At 44.7% G+C, this 19,907-nt stretch overlaps 1 long non-coding RNA gene across 3 annotated transcripts in view; it reads right to left on the bottom strand.

The window, feature by feature from the left end:
• Positions 1–926: 926 nt before the first annotated feature.
• The window catches only part of LOC137311296 (uncharacterized), an 81,288-nt gene continuing 62,307 nt past the window's right edge, over positions 927–19,907 (bottom strand). For all 3 annotated transcript variants that reach the window (XR_010960289.1, XR_010960292.1, XR_010960291.1), the window contains exon 4: positions 927–3,954. This is a non-coding gene — a long non-coding RNA (uncharacterized lncRNA). The remainder of the gene's footprint in view (positions 3,955–19,907) is intronic.

Genomic DNA, 19,907 nt, shown 5'->3' with positions numbered 1-19,907 from the left:
TAATTGCTTCAAAAAGGGAAGTGAATAAATATTTGAAAAAGAAACATTGACTTCGATGGAAATGAAAATCAGGCAGTTTCCATAATGGGTGGCCAATCCACAACGCCAGGTTAGCGCCAAGGTGGCAAGTTGAAAATCTACCCCTACAGGGGCATGGGACTAAGTGGTTAGCTCTTTCAGTGAGACAGCACAGGTGTGACAGGCTGATACTCGGGATGCTTTCGGGACAGGTAGGAAACCCTAACGGAGAGTTGAGCAACAGGTGTGGGCCATTTTAACTCATTTAAATTGCTCTGAACTGTCTTCTGCCCGAAGCCAGCAGAAATGACGTCAAGGCCAGCGGGCGGTAGGTGAAATTTGCGCAGGACCCAGACGTCACAGGCACCCAAGGGAATGGTCTCCGGCATAAAGTTAGTGCTGAGGAAGGGGGTTTCTAGACAGATGTCGGTGCTGGGAGGGACAGAGAAGGCTGAGGCTAGGGAGGCTGAAGAATTCCTTGCGGTGCTGGGAGTAGCACTATAGTTCATCATATCCCTCAAGGACTCCTCACAGACATAATAAAATCTTACCGTGGCCTCTTCTGGTCACTCTGCTGCCTCCTAGCTTTGGCGCCTTGCGAACCACCCGACTTTTCTAGTTAAAATCACGTTGCGGTGCTGATGACATCATCGGGCCGCGACATCTTAAATAGGCCCCTGCCTGCTTGGGATGGGCTGCCCGCCTAAACAGTGTTTTTAACGAGTTAAAATGGCATTGGGCGGGAATACATTGGGAATACGACCTGCCCGATATTCAGTACCATTGAGATCGGGAACTGAATATCGGTTGGGACACATAACTGGTGGCCAATGCAATATCGCCCGTTTTGCATCCCCGCCTAAGTCGAATTTCACCCCCATAGTATCTAAGAAAGAAAAACTTGGCACTTCTCCTTGCTTGATGCTCAGACAAGCTGAAAATGTGGTCAAATGCCTTTATTGCTGTAAACAGTGCACAAGGCACTTTCTGTTGCTGTGTGACAGGTATATGACCAAGTTATCACTAAATACATCTGTGCCTTGATTTACAATGTGTGCGTGTACATAAACTGTAACTTGTGAAGCATTTTATAGGGCTCATAAAAAAAGGCCGGCACTGATTTCAAACATGGAAATTCCCATTACATTTTTTTAGTGTTTTGAAAGCAGTAAAAATGACCTTGTGAAGGTTACGAAGCTTCTAACTTTCTTTGAATTTTTTCAGCAAGTTAATTTTGCAATTATTAGTATTTAGCAATACATCACAATATTGCGATTACATCTTTCTCCCTTCCCCCAGTTTTGCTCCATCCCCCAGCTAAAGGTGCCAGTCCATTGGTCCCTCTGGTACTACACCAAAGTGACCATTCTTCTTGCGTGAGTCCAAAGACTAAAGGGATAGAAATGGCGGTTCACGATGTAACCTTGAAAACACATATTGCCGTATCGAGCTCGTATCAAATTCTTCCTTCTGCTGTTCTAATGGAGTCATTAATCTCTTTAATCCAATTCTGTCCTCACCCAAGTCACCGGATAGTGATCAAGAATGGGATACTGAGGACAATTGTAACAGGCTCACTGCCGCCTGGCTGAGATGTGAATTCAGGACAGGCCTAAGATCGAAGCTGGGACCTTTCAGGTCTACATGGCTCAGCACCATGCTAGGCAAAGCATTTAGCCACTGACCCATTGGGGAACCTCATTAATGCATCATTTAAATGGAATGAGAAATTATTATCATTTCCCATAACTGAGAAAGAAAATAACGTTAATAACAACAACAACTTGCGTTTATATACCGCCTTTAACATAGTAAAACGTCCCAGGATGCTTCACAAGAGTGTTATCAAACAAAACTTGACACCGAGCCACATGAGATATTAGGTGATCAAAATATTGGTCATAAAGATAGATTTTAAGGAGCATCTTAAAGGAGGAGGAGCGACGTAGAGAGGCGGAGAGGTATAGAGAGGGAATTCTAGAACTTACGGCCTAGACAGACAAAGGCACGACCACCAATGATGGAGCAATGAAAATCAGGGATGCGCAGGAGGCCAGAATTGGAGGAGCGCAGAGATCTTGAACGGTTGTAGGGCTGAAGGAGGTAACAGAGATAGGGAGGGGCGAGGCCAGGGAGGGATTTGAAAACAAAGATGAGAATTTTAAAATCGAGGCGTTGCTGGACTTGCTGCAATTAAAAGGTGACATTTTATATAGATTGGATGAAGGAAGCCTTTCAACCCATTTGATCTCTTCGCACCATTTATCTAGGTTTAACTCTCAACTGAACACACAGCTGGGCCCTCAACTTAACATCTCATCCAAAGGATGGTACCTCTGACAATGCAGCACTGCCTCACTATTGTTCTGTAGTGTCAGCTGAGATTATGGACTCAAATATTAGATTAAAAAATCAGTGGAAAACAAGGCTTCTACAGTCAGCTTAGAAGTTAGACTCTGGCATTAATTCAATGAGTATAACTTGTCTTTGCGTAATAACACATACAACATCATGTTTTACTTAAAACAAAATAACTTTTAACTATCCACTACATTCTAACCTGCTGAGTCTGAGCCAAAACCTGCCCTAGCAGCTTTATGTTTCAAAACCTGACTGTCAGCATGTGTTTCTGTCCCTATTTTATCTCCCTGTGTTCAAAGGCAGAATGGCCTATGCCAGAGACCAGGGACTTCCCAACACAGTGGAGCGAGATGTTTATCAAATACCGAAACAAGCTAACAAATTGTTCATTGTTTTTGGTCTATGAGGAAACAATTCATTCCAGTACATTTTTTAAACTGGTGTGAATACATTTTGCTTTTAAAACCCAACTCTTTTCTGACCATTCAATGTAAAAATGGTCAAAGAAAGGAAGAAATAACTTTCATATATATAGCGTCTTTCATGACCTTAGGACATCCCAAAGTACTTCACACCCAATTAAGTATTTCTGAAGTGTAGCCATTGTTGTAATGTAGGAAAAAGCGGTAGCTAATTTGCGCACAGCAAGGTCCCACAAACAATGAGAGAAATGATCAAATAATCTGGGTTTTTTTAGTGATGCTTGTTGAGGGATAAATATTGGCCAGCGCACCAGGAAAACTCCCATGTTCTTCCTTGAATAGTGCCATGGGATCTTTTTTATGTCCACCTGAGAGGGCAGATGGGTTTAACATCATATCCAAAAGGCATCACCTCCACTAGTGTAGCACTCCTACAGTACTACACTGAATCTGAAAAACCCTGGAACATGACAGATCCAAATATTTACCTTAAGCTGCAAGTAACTGGACATACCAACAACTCAACCACTCTGAACGCATCAACAACAACAACAAAAAAAATACAAAAAAAAAAAACTCGCATTTATATAGCACCTTTAACGTAGTAAAACATCCCAAGCCGCTTCACAGGAACGTTAACAAACAAAATTTGACTCTGAGCCACATAAGGAGATATTAGGACAGGTGACCAAAAGCTTGGTCAAAGAAGTAGGTTTTGAGGAGCGTGTTAAAGGAGGAGAGGTAGAGAGGCGGAGAGGTTTAGGGAGGGAATTCCAGAGCTTAGGGCCTAGGCAGTTGAAGGCATGGCCGCCAATGGTGGAGCGATTAAAATCGGTGATGTGCAAGAGGCAAGGATTGGAGGAGTATAACCACTTATTTCTTTTAGGATATTCTGTATGTGGATCAGTAACTGATGTATGTACCTTGGTTAATTTCTTCTACCAAACTGTTTAAAATCAGAACGTACTTTGTTCTTTTCAGTTTGTTTACCTGTAGCGCAATCAGTAAACATTTTTGCAATTTAATCAGCCACTTAGCCACATAGAACCCATAACGGATCTTTTAAAATAAAGCAAAGGATTTTTTTCACTCTGAGTTTCTCTTATCCTGAGGATCGGAACCCATGAGAAATATACAGCAGGTCAATCAGCACCTGAAAAGAGAAAAGACAGATTAATTATAGAATCGTACAGCACAGGAGGCCATTTGGCCCATCGTGTGTGTGCTGGCTTTTTGAAAGAGCTATCCGATTAGTTTCACTCCCCTGCTCTTTCCCCATAGTTCTGCAATTTTTTCCTTTTCAAGTATATATCCAATACCCCATTTTGAAAGTTACTATTGAATCTGCTTCCACCAACCTTTCAGGCAGTGCATTCCAGATTGTAACAACTCGCTGTCTCAGATTCTGTCAATGTCTCGGATGAGTTCTGATGAAGGATTTACACTTGAAATATTAACCCATCTTTTTGTTTTTCAGATGCTGAACGGATCAGCTGTGAGTTTCCAGTTTTTCTTGCTGGGCAACTTGCCGTGGGAACTGGCAGCCCCTCTATTTCCTCACCAAAATGGCCCCTTTCTCATGTGTGTGTGTGGGCCTAGACAGTAAGTGTGGGCAGGCTCTTCAACCTGTGGAGGGAGGGGAGGTTGGGGGAATGTTCACACACGGAGTCAGGAGCGACAACTCCTGGCTGACTTCCCTGAGGGGGGTGCACACAACTATCTGGCAAATAAAATAAGGCTGTTGGGTCGAAACATAGCACTGATTTTATTGTATGAAACACAAAGTGATTTACACACAGAGCTTTTTCTAAAAGGATCAGCACAACTAACAGTTAAACTCCTTTAAAAAAAATATCAAAACTAGTACAAGGTAGCATTGTTAATGCTGACGTGTTTTTTATATCAATAGAAATATTTTTAAACAGCAATCTCGTGAAATCTTCAGGGATTCATGATTGTGTAGCAATCATATCAAGCCAAGAGTCATCCATTCTCACCAAAGTATTTTAATTCAAAACAAAAAAAGATATTATTCTTATTTTGCCATATTTGGGTCTTGAACGGGGCACTGATGGCCACAAGTGTCTCTTAGTTCATATCCAGCCCAAAGAGTTTTTTCTGCCTGTAGGTTGAAAGAGTCCCACGTGAAATGAGTTTGGGCAGATATCTAAGTGGGCAGGGCGGTGCACAGCGGATTAGAGTTTATCCTTTCACTTATAAGACCTGAATGTGAGGGTTCCAAACAAAATGTGTTTGGGCTGGCCTCAACCTAGTTCCTAGCACAAAATTGCTCATAAATTGGTATCAATTTAAGAGGCCACAATGACATCCTTTGTGGGAAATTAAAGTGTTACACTGCTTAAGCAGGGAAATGATCATGTAAGATTGGGATTAAGGCACAGTGCTGGGCCCTCAGATATTTTTTGTCTCTCTGTGTATTACCAGCTCAAATGTAACAAGGGTAGGCATCTTACAAATCTGCCTCTAGTGGCACATAAAGGATTAGAAGGGCACCAAAGGGAAGTCACAAATTTCACACAGACTATTGCAATTGAAAGCTCCAGCAATTCTGCTTCAACCGCTAACCACATTGAAATACTGTTGCTAAGTAATCCATTGTACGTGAAGCGCTTTGGGGCATCCTGAGAAGTGCGATAAGGTACTATTGACATTCAAGCTCTTTCTTTTCTTTCTAATTCTACATTTAATCTTTTGAATACAAGAGACAGATTTCTGGGCAACAATGATCAGCAGTGCATTTCACAGGCAGAAAAATTGAATGAAGCTTTGGCGATGGTGTTTAGTGTATAAATGTTGAGTTGATACAGAATACGACTGCAGCAGCTCATGTTCTTGGTATAAACGTGAAATAAGGCTCCCAAGATTAAATATAGCAGATTAAATTTAATATGGATGTAAGAGCAAGAGAAGAAAGAACGAGATATGCATTTACTCAATGAATGGCTGTGAATTAGCCAGGGAGAGGCCAAAGAGGTCTGGGAGTGATTATTGACTCAACACTTAGGGGAGGTGAAATCGGTTTTGGGCAGTAGTGCAAAACAAGCGACAGTAAATCGGCTGCCCATTTTACACCTCGCCTGATTTACTTTTCCATTGAAGTTGCTATTGCCTGTTTTGACTAATTTCACTCCCAGCATGTCGGGTCATTGTGCAACAGCAATCCACAGAGCTAACAGCATGGTCAGCTATATTGCCAAAGTTTAAAGTACAAATCTGAGGTCCTTATTCTGAAACTGAAATTACACCTTGAGTATTGTGTTCCATTCTAGTCACCAAGGCACAAGGGAAACATCCAAACACTGGAGGCAGTGCAGGGGAATGTCAAATAGAAAGGGATAGCACTATTTTAAGTTAAACCATGACTGCAGGATAAGGATCATAGGTATAGATGTGGAAGCATGCATGCGAATGTTAGGCAAGGATAAGATCAGGCTGTGATGACATTTCCTATCAAAGCTCACACCATGAACAATGGCTACTTGGGCAAACTACTGGAGGGCGACTGATACAAATGGAACCAACCCCCAGTAAGTAGTTAACATATTTAGGAGGAGGAGAGGGAAGAAAATTAATCAAAAAATAGGATCTGATTTATGTACCAGAAACCCCCGTGGAAGATTCCAGTCCAGCTACATATCACTGGTGTTATAGAGGTGGACAGAACAATCATAATCAAGCCCACTGGTCTGAGCGGCTCTGGGTTGTAGTGAGTTAAGGGGTAACTCGGCAGCATTCAGCCTTCTGGTTAATACATTAGGTTGTAACCATTGTGGTTAAAATCCATTATGTCCACACTGTGGAAAACAGAGTGTACTTGGGAATGGGGGAGTTATAGGCTTTGTGCAGCACCGAACTTGCAAGTGACAAATAGGAACAAAGTTTATTGACACAGAGAAAAAAAACCTCAAATATTGGTGGGCCTTCTCCTAACAATTGTTTTTACAACTAAGTGGCTAGTTAGGTCACTTCAGAAGGCATTGAGAGTCAAACACATAGGGCTTCATTTTAGCGCCCGCTATCGGGTGCGTTCCTGGTGGGGGGGCTCCGAAAATTGGGGAATCCCGGAGTGGGTTCGGAGCCCGGCTTCAACCCGCCCACTTCCGGGTTCCCCACAGACGCGCCGACGTGCGCGCGCAGCCCCCGCATGTGGGAATCCCGCAGGCAATTAAAGCCAGCGGGGTTCCACTTAACAGTATTTACCTTGGTCTTTCAGGTCATTAACAGACCTGAATAAGTGAATATGTGAGGAGGGGTGGGATTTTATTGACAACTGGGACTGTTTCCCATACTGTGGGAAACACTCCCAGTTGAAATGGACCTGTTGCAGCTGTCAGCCTGTGGCAGCTGCAAAGGTCCATTTGACAGGTTGGAGGGGGGAGACCCTCACTCATTGCAGGAGGCAACTCTGTCACTTGGGACAAAGTTTGGCCTCCACCACCCTCCTCCTGACAATCAAATTCACCAACTTTCACACTTACCCCGGGGTCCAGAGACATGTACCTACCTTGCGGACCCCCTCAGATGTACATCTTCCGGATGGGGGCCACCGTAGCTGCAGTCATGACCTCCTCGGAGGGCGAACAGCATCACCAGCCTCGCCGGCCACGCCGTCCACCTCTGACACATGGAGCTCCACAACAGAGTGCTGTGACACATCCACCTGTACAGCAGGAGGGAGGGCAACCGCAGAGAGAGATGCGTCGCAGAGGGCACTACCCTCGCCACAGGGTCCACAGACCGAGGCTCAGCTTCCTGGACCTCTCTGAGCAGCAGTGCACACGGAGGCTCAGAGTCACTCGACATGTAGTCGTGGACATCTGCAGCCTCCTTCATGCCGAGCTGCTCCCGGTCGGCCCGAGCACCATCTTCTTACCTGTCGCTGTCAAAGTCACCACTGCCCTCAACAACTTCTCCTCCGCATCCTTCCAGGGTGCCACTGGGGACATCGCCGACATCTCTCAGTCGTCTGCACAAAAGAGCCCTGCAAATACACCTACACCCACTCTGCAGTGACACAATGGGTGGCATCAGTTGTGGGTCTTCATAGTGATTCTCAGGAAAGGGCGTTATTGCACAAACCAGACAAGATTCGCAAAGACGTGGCAGTAGTGGTGCCAATATAATATGTAATGTGAGTTAGTCAGAAACTCAATATAAGTAACAACCATGACAAACCCTCAAACACCCTTGTGCATCCCCTTCATGCTCACGACACGTTTGCCTTACACTGCCTACTGCACATATGTGATGCATGCCCTGTGGCTGCAGCATAGGTAGTGGCAGGTCGAGTGAGGCTGACTGTGAAAGAGATGCATGAGAGGGTGAGTATGAGATAGAGCCATGAGATTGTATGAGGATTGGGTTGAGTGGTAGTGGCGGGATGAGTACTGGCGAGGTGAGTAAGTGCAGGTAAGATGAGGATGAGGTTTGAGTGGGTATGAGGGGTGATGTGACAGAGTAGTGTTGGCAGTGCAGAAGGAGATGTGGGGTGGGGGCGGTGATGTGGCAGATGGAGTGTAGGGGAATGAGTAAGTGTACTCACTTTGACTGACCTACTGAGGTCATTGGAGCGCCTCCTGCACTGTATGCAGGTGTGCGATATGTTGGTGGTGCTGGTAACCTCCTCTGCCACCTCGAGCCAGGCCTTCCTGGTGGCAGAGGCAGGCCGCTTCCTCCCGCCCGCCGGGGGGAAGATCTCTGTCCTCCCCCTCCTCCTCACCCCATCTAATGATACCTGGAGTGAGGCATCATTAAACTGGGAGCAGCCTTCCCGCTGGGCTGCTCCATGCTGTAATTTTTTCTATTTGTTGCAGCATCTGTCAGTGGAGGACTGCCCCTTTAAATAGAGTTCCTCCAGCTGACAGATCTTACTGCGCATGCGCAGCCCGCCTGACGCGCAGATCAGCAGTGGGGAACCCGGAAGACAAGGTAAGTGGATCCAATTGGGCTGCGATCGCGCGGGGGGCAGACTAATTTCACCGGGCGCGTTACCCCCGCGCCCAATAGCCCCCCCCCGCCGCAAACCCACAGCCCTGCTAACATCGAGCCCATAGTGTGGGATTGGAGTCAAATGGAAGTAGGAGTGGCAGGTTCCCTTCCCTCAGGGGCTTTAAGTGAACCAGTTAAATTCTTACAACAATCCAGCACTCTTTGTAGCACCAGCCCACAAATTACCAGATTTATTGAATTCAATTTCACAACTTACTATGATAGGATTTGAACTTATAACCTCTTGATTACTCGTCCAATACTATAACCACTGTTCAACTATACCCTTTTAGGTATTAACTGATTTAATTTGCATTTCCAGCATTTTCTGTTCTTTTAGCAATGGGATGTTTCCGCCACATCTAACCTGGTAACACTTGGTATCAATTGAGGAAAACTGCCATTCCCCAACAATAACATCCCCCACCCTTAACATAAGCTCGCCAAAACGTAACGTCAAACATTATCAGTTGGAGCCTGACTGCAAAATTCAGCATCAATTTGTTACATCCATATGGACCATTTACATTTATTGGTTTCAGTTTTTTCTTAATCTATCTACTTTCATTCAATATTATTTTTGGACTAACTTTCTGTGGGAAAAAGAAATGCTAACATTTCTCTCACGCTCCCAGGAGAGCAGCCGATTGAACACAATTCAGCCTTCTGGTTAATACAGTAGGCTGTAACCATTATGGCTAAAATCCATTATGCCCACACTGTGAAAAACAGAGCATACTATTATCAGGAGCTATATACTATATCTAGCCCCTCAACTGAGTTGTAAGGCCATCCTCACGAGGGGAAATGTAAACACTATATCATCTTTATCTCATGTTATACCACAGTCCCATGAGAACACCCACTTAAAACTCCTTACATGGGCGTAACAGAATCATGCTGCATGTTAAAGATTTATTTTTGAGAATTCTTTTCTCTTTTCTCACCATTTTTTTCTCCTAAAGTAGTTGAATCCTTGCTGGGGTTCAGGTCCACATCGCCCTCTAGTACCTCACCCAAGCAATCATTATTCAAATGTGAACCTGGACCGTGTCCGCAGGCTATTCGATCATGGGAAGCCATCACAGCCAAGACTTATTTTGTCCCGAATGGCCACTCACATGCACTACTAGTCGTAGTCATTGGCCAGCAGCCAGGAGTGGAAACTTTGCCTGATCTCTCCTCCCTAACCCAGGGCTGCTGAGGTAATTAGTGCACCCGTACCACCATACACACTGAGTTCAACTAACTCAGCACAGATCTGGGATCAAGCCAGGGCCTTTTCTGCTCTGGACAGCTCAGCTACTCACAGGTTATGCTCCACCAGGTTGAGTTTGTTTAAATTCTTAAAAGCTGTTTTCCTTTCACTAGCACACTGAGGAAGAGGAAATCCCCATCTCCAATGTTCCCTTAGCAACCACCTTTCACCAATGGACAATATTCAATTAAAGTTGACCAATTGATTGAGTAGAGGGAGGTTTGCCTTTACATCTAATCCATGCAATACCTGACCTGGGAATGCTTGATACTGACACTGAGTGCAAGAAGTGGAACAGTGATTTATTGCCCAAACATTGACGTCTCTGAAAGGGTAGTGACTTAAGTTAGGGTAATGCTCTGTGGCTGACAGCAGCACTCCAGTAACTCATCAAAGTGGTCATTCTTCAAGTAATGAGCCTGGACTGGGAGTGCTGGCAGGCTGTTTGATTATGAGGGCCATCACAGCAGAGCTCACAGTCCTGTCCTTGTGTCTACACTGAAGCACTACCAGCAGGGATCACTCAAAAACCATCAGATCAGGAACCCGGTATGATTTTTCCTTCTCCTTGTCCAAGAGGGTTAAAGTCAGCACCTCAGCTGAGATCGGCTAACTCAGCAGAGTGGGAATCGAGCCTTGGACCTTGCTTGTTTTTATGGGCCAGTTATACAACACGGCCATTGTTTAGTGCATAAATCTGGACCTAAAACTATAATACAACAAACGTTAACGTGTCAAAAAAAAGATGTAAGGAAAAATTCAGCTGCCTAGATTTTCTGCTCCTGGCTACTTGTTCGCGTGGTGTAAAATGAGTGACTAGGAGCAGCAAATAGGCCTAAGTCCTGACATGAGGAACTTTGCTCACTTTGTGCCCAAACAGTTTCCAGTGGCTTGGTCAGCAGTGGTGCAAGTGCCTGAAATGGATGAGTGCTTCATTTATGTATTAATTTGGGCACGTGCAGGACTTCAGATTTTAATCATGCCCATGAGAAATGGATGTTCAGGGTTGCTAGGCTGTGTCAAGTATACAGAGGTCATGAAAAGGACACAGTAATATTAAAGTAGGTGTATTTTAGCCATATTCACTGGAGCAGAGAAGTCTAGGAGATTTATTAGAGGCTTTTAAGATTATTAAGGATTTTGAAAGAGAAAAAACTATTTCCTTTGACAAGGGGTCATTAATTTAAGATTGTCACCAAGAGAGTGAGGAAAGAGATTAGGTGAAATTTCTTTACACAAAGAGTTGATGGAGCATGCAATGCTTTGCCACAGGGAGTTAAGGGAGAAAACACTGCATCTATTAAAGTTAAATATTTGGAACAGAAGACACAATGGGCCAAATGGCCTCCAATGCAACAAACTATAATGCTGAAAACCTCTATGGTCATATTTCTCAACCAATTTTCTTAATTATTTTCCTGCTGGCACAGGCTTCACAAGAAAAGCTTTGTGCCCACCAACCGGTACCTGAACAATCGCATCTGCAGACAGAGGTGAACTATACCTTGCTTCAGCAACAATTAGTGCTGATATGTTTCATTGCTTGTGAGCCGCTTTAGGAGATCCTGAGGTTGTGAAAGGTGCTGTATAAATGCAAGTTATTTCTTTCTTTCTTTCTAATGGAGGCTCTTCTTCCCAAAGGATGCTGGGACACCAGACCCAATGGTATTACTAAGATATGTGAATAATTGACTAATCATAATTTTGGATGTTTCTGCAGAAGCACCCGAATCACATTAGGTTATGCCTTCGGTAGCACTGCATGAAAGAAGGCATGCCAAGGTGACCAATTGCCAGCACAGCCAGATTGGTCACATTCTCCAAGGTGCCATCTACTATTTCTGCAGACCCTGGAACACTTACTTGGCAATGGCAATGGGGAACTTTCTTCTTAGGATCTGGGTCAGCAGAGAGGCAGATTCAGAGATGTGCCATCTGCTCCATTGATCCCTGCAGCTGCCATGCGGCATAGGTTGGTAAATTTAGTGACAGTAATGGTAAGTTGTGGCCTGAAACCTGGCTTCACTTCCTTGCAGGTACGCAGCAATGTTGATCCACGGGGATGGTGCCGTAGAATGGCATAGAGGGCCATCCGCCTCACAAGCACCTAATGCAGCATTACCTCCACTTTAATAGCCATCAAACAGGGAGTCAGCTGCTGGACTGCTCCATCACTTGTTTGCAGACTCATGCTTGCACCTTGGGTTTCCTTTTCCTTCATGTTTGACTCTCACTTCTTAGTTCCTTGCTTCTCCAACCTTAGCAATTGCTGACAATGGGTTGTGATGCCTTTTGAGACTCTTCAAAAGCTTTCAGAATTTTTGTCACCCCTGTTTAATTGTCCTCATTGCTTTAAATTTCACTTCAATATAATTTTCACTTCCACAAGGTTGTTTCCCTGGCTGGAGAGTCTAGAATTAGGGGGGCATAGTCGAAGGATAAGGGGTCAGCCTTTTAAGACTGAGATGAAGAGGAATTTCTTCACTCAAGAGGGTTGTGAATCTTTGGAATTCTCTACCACAGAGGGCTGTGGATGCTGAGTAGTTGAGTATATTCAAAGCTGAGATGGATAGATGGGGATTGGGTAGGAAAGTGGAGTTGAGGTCGAAGATCAGCTGTGATCTGAGTGAATGGCGCAGCAGGCTCGAGAGGCTGTATGGCCTACTCCTACTCCTATTTGTTATGTTCTTATGCTAATGAGCTGACCATGGAAAACTGTGTGCAAACAGCACACTTACCTCTCGGTCTAAATCCCACTACTAGTTATTCTGGCATAAACTATGTCAAAAGTGGAAAATCTAGGCTAGGATGGAAAATATTCTACGTTTTCAAAAACACGTTTTTTCTAATCACCTTCTCTGTCCCCCACTAATGCATTATTTTCCAACCAAAAAACATAGTTGAAGGCATTTGATACGTAATGTTGATGGTTCATGCGTCAGGAGCATGTGGAACCGTGTCCAGAGTAGCAACTAATGTTTTTAGAAGAAGGGAGAAAGATCAGAGAGAGAGAGAGAGGAGAAACAATAATCAATGGATTTGATCATATAACTGCTAAGTAATAAGGGTCTCATTACTTTTACTGGCTGGAAAGTAGAAGTTGGATAGCATTAGCAGATTCAAATTAGTACTGGTACACAAATTACATATCTATATTGCAAAAGTATAAATTATTCTTGTAGTTTACAGTGAAGGAGATGTGATGCCAACTCCATTTATGTTAATGATATATTGGGACTATTAATGTTCCATATCATAATTGCATTAAATTAGCGATCACACAATTTTCTTATTTTTGGAGAGCAAAGTAATTGCATTAAATTAGCGATCACACAATTTTCTTATTTTTGGAGAGCAAAGTAAAAAGAAATGTTTCCCCCCCACCACCCCCCCCAATTCAAAAGTTAATTCCTGGTCTGATGGCTCAGACCACTCAGGTTTGATACCCCGACAGTGCTGATTTAACTATTCTCACCTGGGGCAGTGGAAGGGACCCTATAATTGGCCTCAGCATACTGCGGTATAAAAGGGAAATAGAATAGTGCTCCTGATCACTATCCAGTGATCCCTTCTGCTAAACATGCATGCATAAACATGATAGGAACAGGCTTGGCTGTGATGCTCCCCATTCTCATTGACTGTCTACTCATAAATGAATAATGGCTGCTTGGGTGAGGTTTACCACCATTAATTTCTCCCCATCTCTTCTGAAGGTGGTGAATCTTTGTTAGGATAGGGTTCAAGTCCTCCGATATCTTGCTCAAGTTAACCATTATTCATACGTGAACCTTAACAGTTGGTGTGGGTAGGCGTGAGTGGTGGTAGGCTATTAATAATTTGATAAGCATGATGAGGTTATGGAACAAAGGAAGAGGAAGGAGTCAGAAGCATGAGCAACATGTTCCAAGGAGAAAATAACATAACCAAACTTAACTATAAAATATCTTGTATTTGATATTTATATTTATGTGTATTATATTTGATGTGTACTTCGTTGGTTGTAAAAGGCTTTGGGGCATCCCAAAGTTGTGACAGTCGTTATATAAATGCAAGTCTTTTTCTTTATATTTAGAAGGGTTCAGCCTCTTTTGATGTCATTCTTGCAATTGTAAATTTCTCACCGGCAAGTTTCTTGTAGTTCATTGGCTGAAATGCAAATTTATTAAATGCCGTCGTCTAGCGACTTATCCCTAAGCGGCTGCTACCAGCAGAATGTGGGAGGTCCTGGATGCCAGTGTGACTCAGGGCAAACACGTCTGCAGTAAGTGTCTGCGGCTTGAGGAGCTTCGGCTCAGAGTCATTGAACGGGAGGTTGAGCTGCAGACACTGCGACACATCAGGGAGGGGGAGAAAATACCTAGACATTCGGTTCCAGGAGGCGGTCACACCCCTTAGGATAAGGTTGTCTAAATTGGTCAGTGGTCAGGGACAGGAGGGTGTGACTGTGATCGAGAAGGTAGAAGTGGAGGAGCCTCAGCCTTTGCAATTGTCCAACAGGTTTGAGATGCTTGCAGCCTGTATGGATGAAAGCAGGGGCTACAGGGTGAATGACCAACTGACTGTGGCACCATGGTACAGGAAGCCATTCAAGCAGGGGGAGTTAGTAGGAATGTAGTGGTAGTAGGGGACAGTATAGTCAGTGGGATAGACACAGTTCTCTGCAGCTGAGAACGAGAGTCCAGAAGGTTGAGTTGCCTGCCCGGTGTCAGGGTTCAGCACATCTGCTCTGGGCTAGAGAGGAACTTGCAGTGGAAGGGGGAGGATCCAGTTGTTGTGGTCCACGTAGGTACCAACGACTTAGGTAGGACGAGGGAAGAGGTTCTGCTTAGGGAGTATGAGCAGCTAGGGGCTAAATTAAAAAGCATAACCTCAAAGGTAATAATCTCTGGATTATTACCTGAGCCACGAGCAAATTGGCATAGGGTAAATAAGATTAGAGAGTTAAATTTATGGCTCAAAGATTGGTGTGGGAGAAATGGGTTTTGATTCATGGGGCACTGTCACCAATACTGGGGAAAGTGGGAGCTGTACCGTTGGGGCGGGCTTCATCTGAACTGTGCTGGGGCCAGTGTTCTGGTGAATCGTATAACTAGGGCGGTAGAGAGGGCTTTAAACTAAATAGTGGGGGTGAGGGATCAAGTAAGGGAAGATGTGATAAATTAAAGAAAGAAGACAAGGCAAGATAGCAATAAGGGAAATGATCAGAGAGTGGCAGGAAGGGACAGAGCATGCAAACTTAAGTGTGCACCAGCAGATAAGGCTTGAGGTTGCAAAAATAGTAAAAAGACTGCACTAAAGGCTTTGTATCTGAATGCATGTAGCATTCGTAACAAAATGGATGAATTGACATCTCAAATAGAAATAAACATGTATGATCTGATAGCCATTACAAAGACATGGTTGCAAGATGACAAAGGCTGGAACCTGAATATTCAAAGGTACTTGATATTTCGGAAGGACAGGAAGCTAGGAAAAGGTGGTGGGGTAACTCTGTTAATTAAGGATGACATGAGTATAACAGAGAGAAATGACCTTGGTACTAAAGACCAAGATGTAGAATCAATTTGGGTAGAGATAAGAAATAGTAAAGGCAAGAAGTCACTTGTGGGAGTAGTTTATAGGCCCCCTAACAGTAACCACAATGTAGGACAGGGTTTTACAGGAAGAAATAATGGGGGCTTGTGACAAAAGAACAGCGATAATCATGGGTGATTTTAATCTACATATAGATTGGAAGAATCTGATTGGCAAAGGTAGCCTGGTAGATGAGTTCATAGAGTGCTTTCGGGACAGTTTCTTAGAGCAGCGCGATCTAGAGCCAGCCAGAGAGTAGGCTATTCTAGATGTGGTATTGTGTAATGAGACAGGATTAATTAATGACCTCATTGTAAAGGAGCCTCTAGGTAGCAGTGATCACAATATGATTGAATTTTGCATTCAGTTTGAGGGAGAGAAAAGTAAGTCCAAGACTAGTGTTTTAAACTTAAATAAGGGCAATTATGAGGGCATGAAGACAGAGCTGGCTAAAGTGAACTGGGAAATTAGGTTAAGGGATAGGTCAGCAGAGATTCAGTGGCAGACATTTAATGAGATATTTCATAACACTCAGCAAAGATACATTCCAGTGAGAAAGACTCTAGGGGAAGGATGTACCATCCGTGGCTAACTAAGGAAGTTAAAGATAGTATCAAATTGAAAGAAAAAGCATACAATTCCACGAAGATTAGTGGCAGGTCAGAAGATTGGTCAGAATATAAAAAACAGCAAAGAATGACTAAAAGAATAATAAGGAGGGAGAAATTAGAGTACAAGAGAAAGCTAGCTAGAAATATAAAAACAGATAGTAAGAGTTTCTACAGGTACTTAAAAAGGAGAAGAATAAGTAAAGTGAGCGTTGGTCCTCTAGAGAGTGAGTCTGGGGAATTAATAATGGAGAATTAAGAAATGGCAGATGAATTGAAAAGATATTTTGCGTCCGTCTTCACTGTAAAGGATACAAATAACATGCCAGAAATAATTGTGAATCAAGAGGTGAAAGGGAGGAAGGAACCGAAAACATTTACAATCATCAGGGAAAGGGTTTTGAAAAAAATATTAGAACTAAAAGCTGACAAGTCCCCAGGTCCTGATGGACTTCATCCTAGGGTCTTAAAAGAAGTGGCTGCAGAGATAATGGATGCATTGGTATTAATTTTCCAAAATTCCTTAGATTCTGGAAGGGTCCCGTCAGATTGGAAAATAGCGAATGTAACTCCTCTATTCAAGAAAGGAGGGAGACAGAAAGCAGGAAACTACAGGCCAGTTAGCTTAATATTTGTCATAGGGAAAATGCTAGAATCTATTATGAAGGAGGTTATAGCAGGGCACTTAGAAAATCTCAATGCAATCAGGCAGAGTCAAAACAGCTTTGTGAAAGGGAAATCATTTTTGACTAATTTATTAGAGTTCTTTGAGAAAGTAACAAGCAACGTGGATAAAGGGGATCCTGTGGATGTGGTGTACTTGGATTCCCAGAAGGCTTTTGACAAGGTGCCACATCAAAGGCTACTATACAAAATAAGAGCTCATGGTGTAAGGGGTAATATATTAGCATGGATAAAGGATTGGTTGGCTAACAGGAAACAGAGAGTAGGCATAAATGTTCATTTTCAGGTTGGCAAGATGTAACGAGTGCAGTGCCACAGGGATCAGTGCTTGGGCCTCAACTATTTACAATCTATATCAATGACTTGGATGAAGGGATCGAATGTATGGTTGCTAAATTTGCTGATGACACAAAGGTAGGTAGGAAAGTAAGTTGTGAAGAGGACATAAGGGGCTCGATATTGCCAGGGCTACGGGTTTGCTGCGGGGCGGCTATTGGGCGCGTGGGCAATGCGCCCGGCGAAATCAGTCTGCCCCGCGCGCGATCGCAGCCTAATTGGATCCACTTACCTGGTCTTCCGGGTTCCCCACTGCTGACCTGCGCGTCGGGCGGACTGCGCATGCGCAGTAAGCTCTGTAAGCTGGAGGAGCTCTATTTAAAGGGGCAGTCCTCCACTGACAGATGCTGCAACAAATAGGAAAAAATACAGCATGCAGCAGCCTAGGGGGAAGGTTGCTCCCAGGTTTAATGATGCCTCACTCCAGGTATCATTAGATGGGGTGAGGAGGAGGGGGAGGACAGAGATCTTCCCCCCGGCGGGCGGGAGGAAGCGGCCTGCCTCTGCCATCAGGAAGGCCTGGCTCAAGGTGGCAGAGGAGGTCACCTGCACCACCAACATATCGCCCACCTGCATACAGTGCAGGAGGCGCTGCAATGACCTAAGTAGGTCACCCAAAGTGAGTACACTTACTCATTCCCCTACACTCCGTCTGCCACATCACCGCCCACACCCCACATCTCCTTCTGCACTGCCAACACTACTCTGTCACATCACCCCTCACACCCACTCAAACCTCATCCTCATCTTACCTGCACTTACTCACCTCGCCAGTACTCATCCTGCCACTACCACTCAACCCAATCCTCATACAATCTCCTGGCTCTATCTCATATTCACCCTCTCATGCATCTCTTTCACAGTCAGCCTCAATCAACCTGCCACTACCTGTGCTGCAGCCACAGGGCATGCATCACATATGTGCAGTAGGAAGCGTCAGGCAAACGTGTTGTGAGCATGAAGGGGATGCACAAAGGTGTTTGAGGGTTTGTCATGGTTTTTACTTATATTTAATTTCTGATCAACTGTCATCACATATTATATTGGCACCACTACTGCCACGTCTTTGTGAATCTTGTCTGGTTTGTGCAATAATGCCCTTTCCTGAGGATCACAATGAAGACCAACACCTGATGCCACCCATTGTGTCACTGCAAAGTGGGTGTAGGTGTATTTGCAGGGCTCTTTTGTGCAGATGACTGAGAGACGTCGGCGATGTCCCCGGTGGCACCCTGGAAGGATGCGGAGGAGAAGTTGTTGAGGGCAGTGGTGACTTTGACAGCGACAGGTAGGAAGATGGTGCTCGGGCCAGCCGGGAGCAGCTCGGCATGAAGGAGGCTGCAGATGTTCACGACTACATGTCGAGTGACTCTGAGCCTCCGTGTGCACTGCTGCTCAGAGAGGTCCAGGAAGGTGAGCCTCGGTCTGTGGACCCTGTGGCGAGGGTAGTGCCCCCTGCGTCGCATCTCTCTCTGCGGTTGCCCTTCCTCCTGCTGTGCAGGTGGATGTGTCACAGCACTGTGTTGTGGAGCTCCACGTGTCAGAGGTGGCCGGCGAGGCTGGTGATGCTGTTCGCCCTTCGAGGAGGTCATGACTGCAGCTACGGCGGCCCCCATCTGGAAGATGTACATCTGAGGGGGTCCGCAAGGTAGGTACATGTCTCTGGACCCTGGGGTAAGTGTGCAAGTTGGTGAATTTGATTGTCAGGAGGAGGGTGGTGGAGGCCAAACTTTGTCCCAAGTGTCAGAGTGGCCTCCTGCAATGAGTGAGGGTCTCCCCCCACCACCTGTCAAATGGACCTTTCCAGCTGCCACAGGCTGATTGCTGCAACATGTCCATTTCAACTGGGAGTGTTTCCCCCAGTATGGGAAACAGTCCCAGTTGTTTCTAAAATCCCACCCCTCCTGACATATTCCCTTAATCAGGTCTGTTAATGATCTGAAATAGCAAGGTAAATACTCTCAAGTGGCACCCCGCTGGCTTTAATTGCCTGCAGGAGTCCCACATGCGGGGGCTGCGCGCGCACATCGGCGCGTCTGTGGGGAACCCGGAAGTGGGCGGGTTGGAGCCGGGCTCCGAACCCGCTCCAGGATTCCCCAATTTTCGGAGCCCCCCCGCCAGGAACGCACCCGATAGCGGGTGCTAAAATGGAGCCCAAGGAGTCTGCAAAGGGATTATAGATAGGTTAAGTGAGTGGGCAAAAATTTGGCAGATGGATTATAATGTGGGAAAATGTGAACTTGTCCACTTTGGCAGGAGGAATAGGAAAGCAGTATATTATTTAAATGGAGATTGCAGAACTCTGAGGTACAATGGGATCTGGGTGTCCTTGTACATGAATCACAAAAAGTTAGTATGCAGGTACAGCAAGTGATTAGGAAGGCAAACGGAATGTAGTCATTTATTGCAAGGGGAATGGAATATAAAAGTAGAGATGTTTTGCTACAGTTGTACAGGGCATTGGTGAGACTACATCTAGAATACTTTGTGCAGTTTTGGTCTCCTTATTTAAAGAAAGGATATAATTGCTTTGGAGGCGGTTCAGAGAAGGTTCACTCGATTGATTCCTGGGATGAGGGGGTCATCTTATGAGGAAAGGTTGGACAAGTTGGGCCTGTATACACTGGAGTTTAGAAG

This window comes from Heptranchias perlo, chromosome 3, assembly GCF_035084215.1.
Source record: "Heptranchias perlo isolate sHepPer1 chromosome 3, sHepPer1.hap1, whole genome shotgun sequence".
NCBI classification, from domain to species: domain Eukaryota; kingdom Metazoa; phylum Chordata; class Chondrichthyes; order Hexanchiformes; family Hexanchidae; genus Heptranchias; species Heptranchias perlo.
Note: the sequence above shows the minus strand (reverse complement) of the source record. Positions and strands in the feature narration are given on the sequence as shown.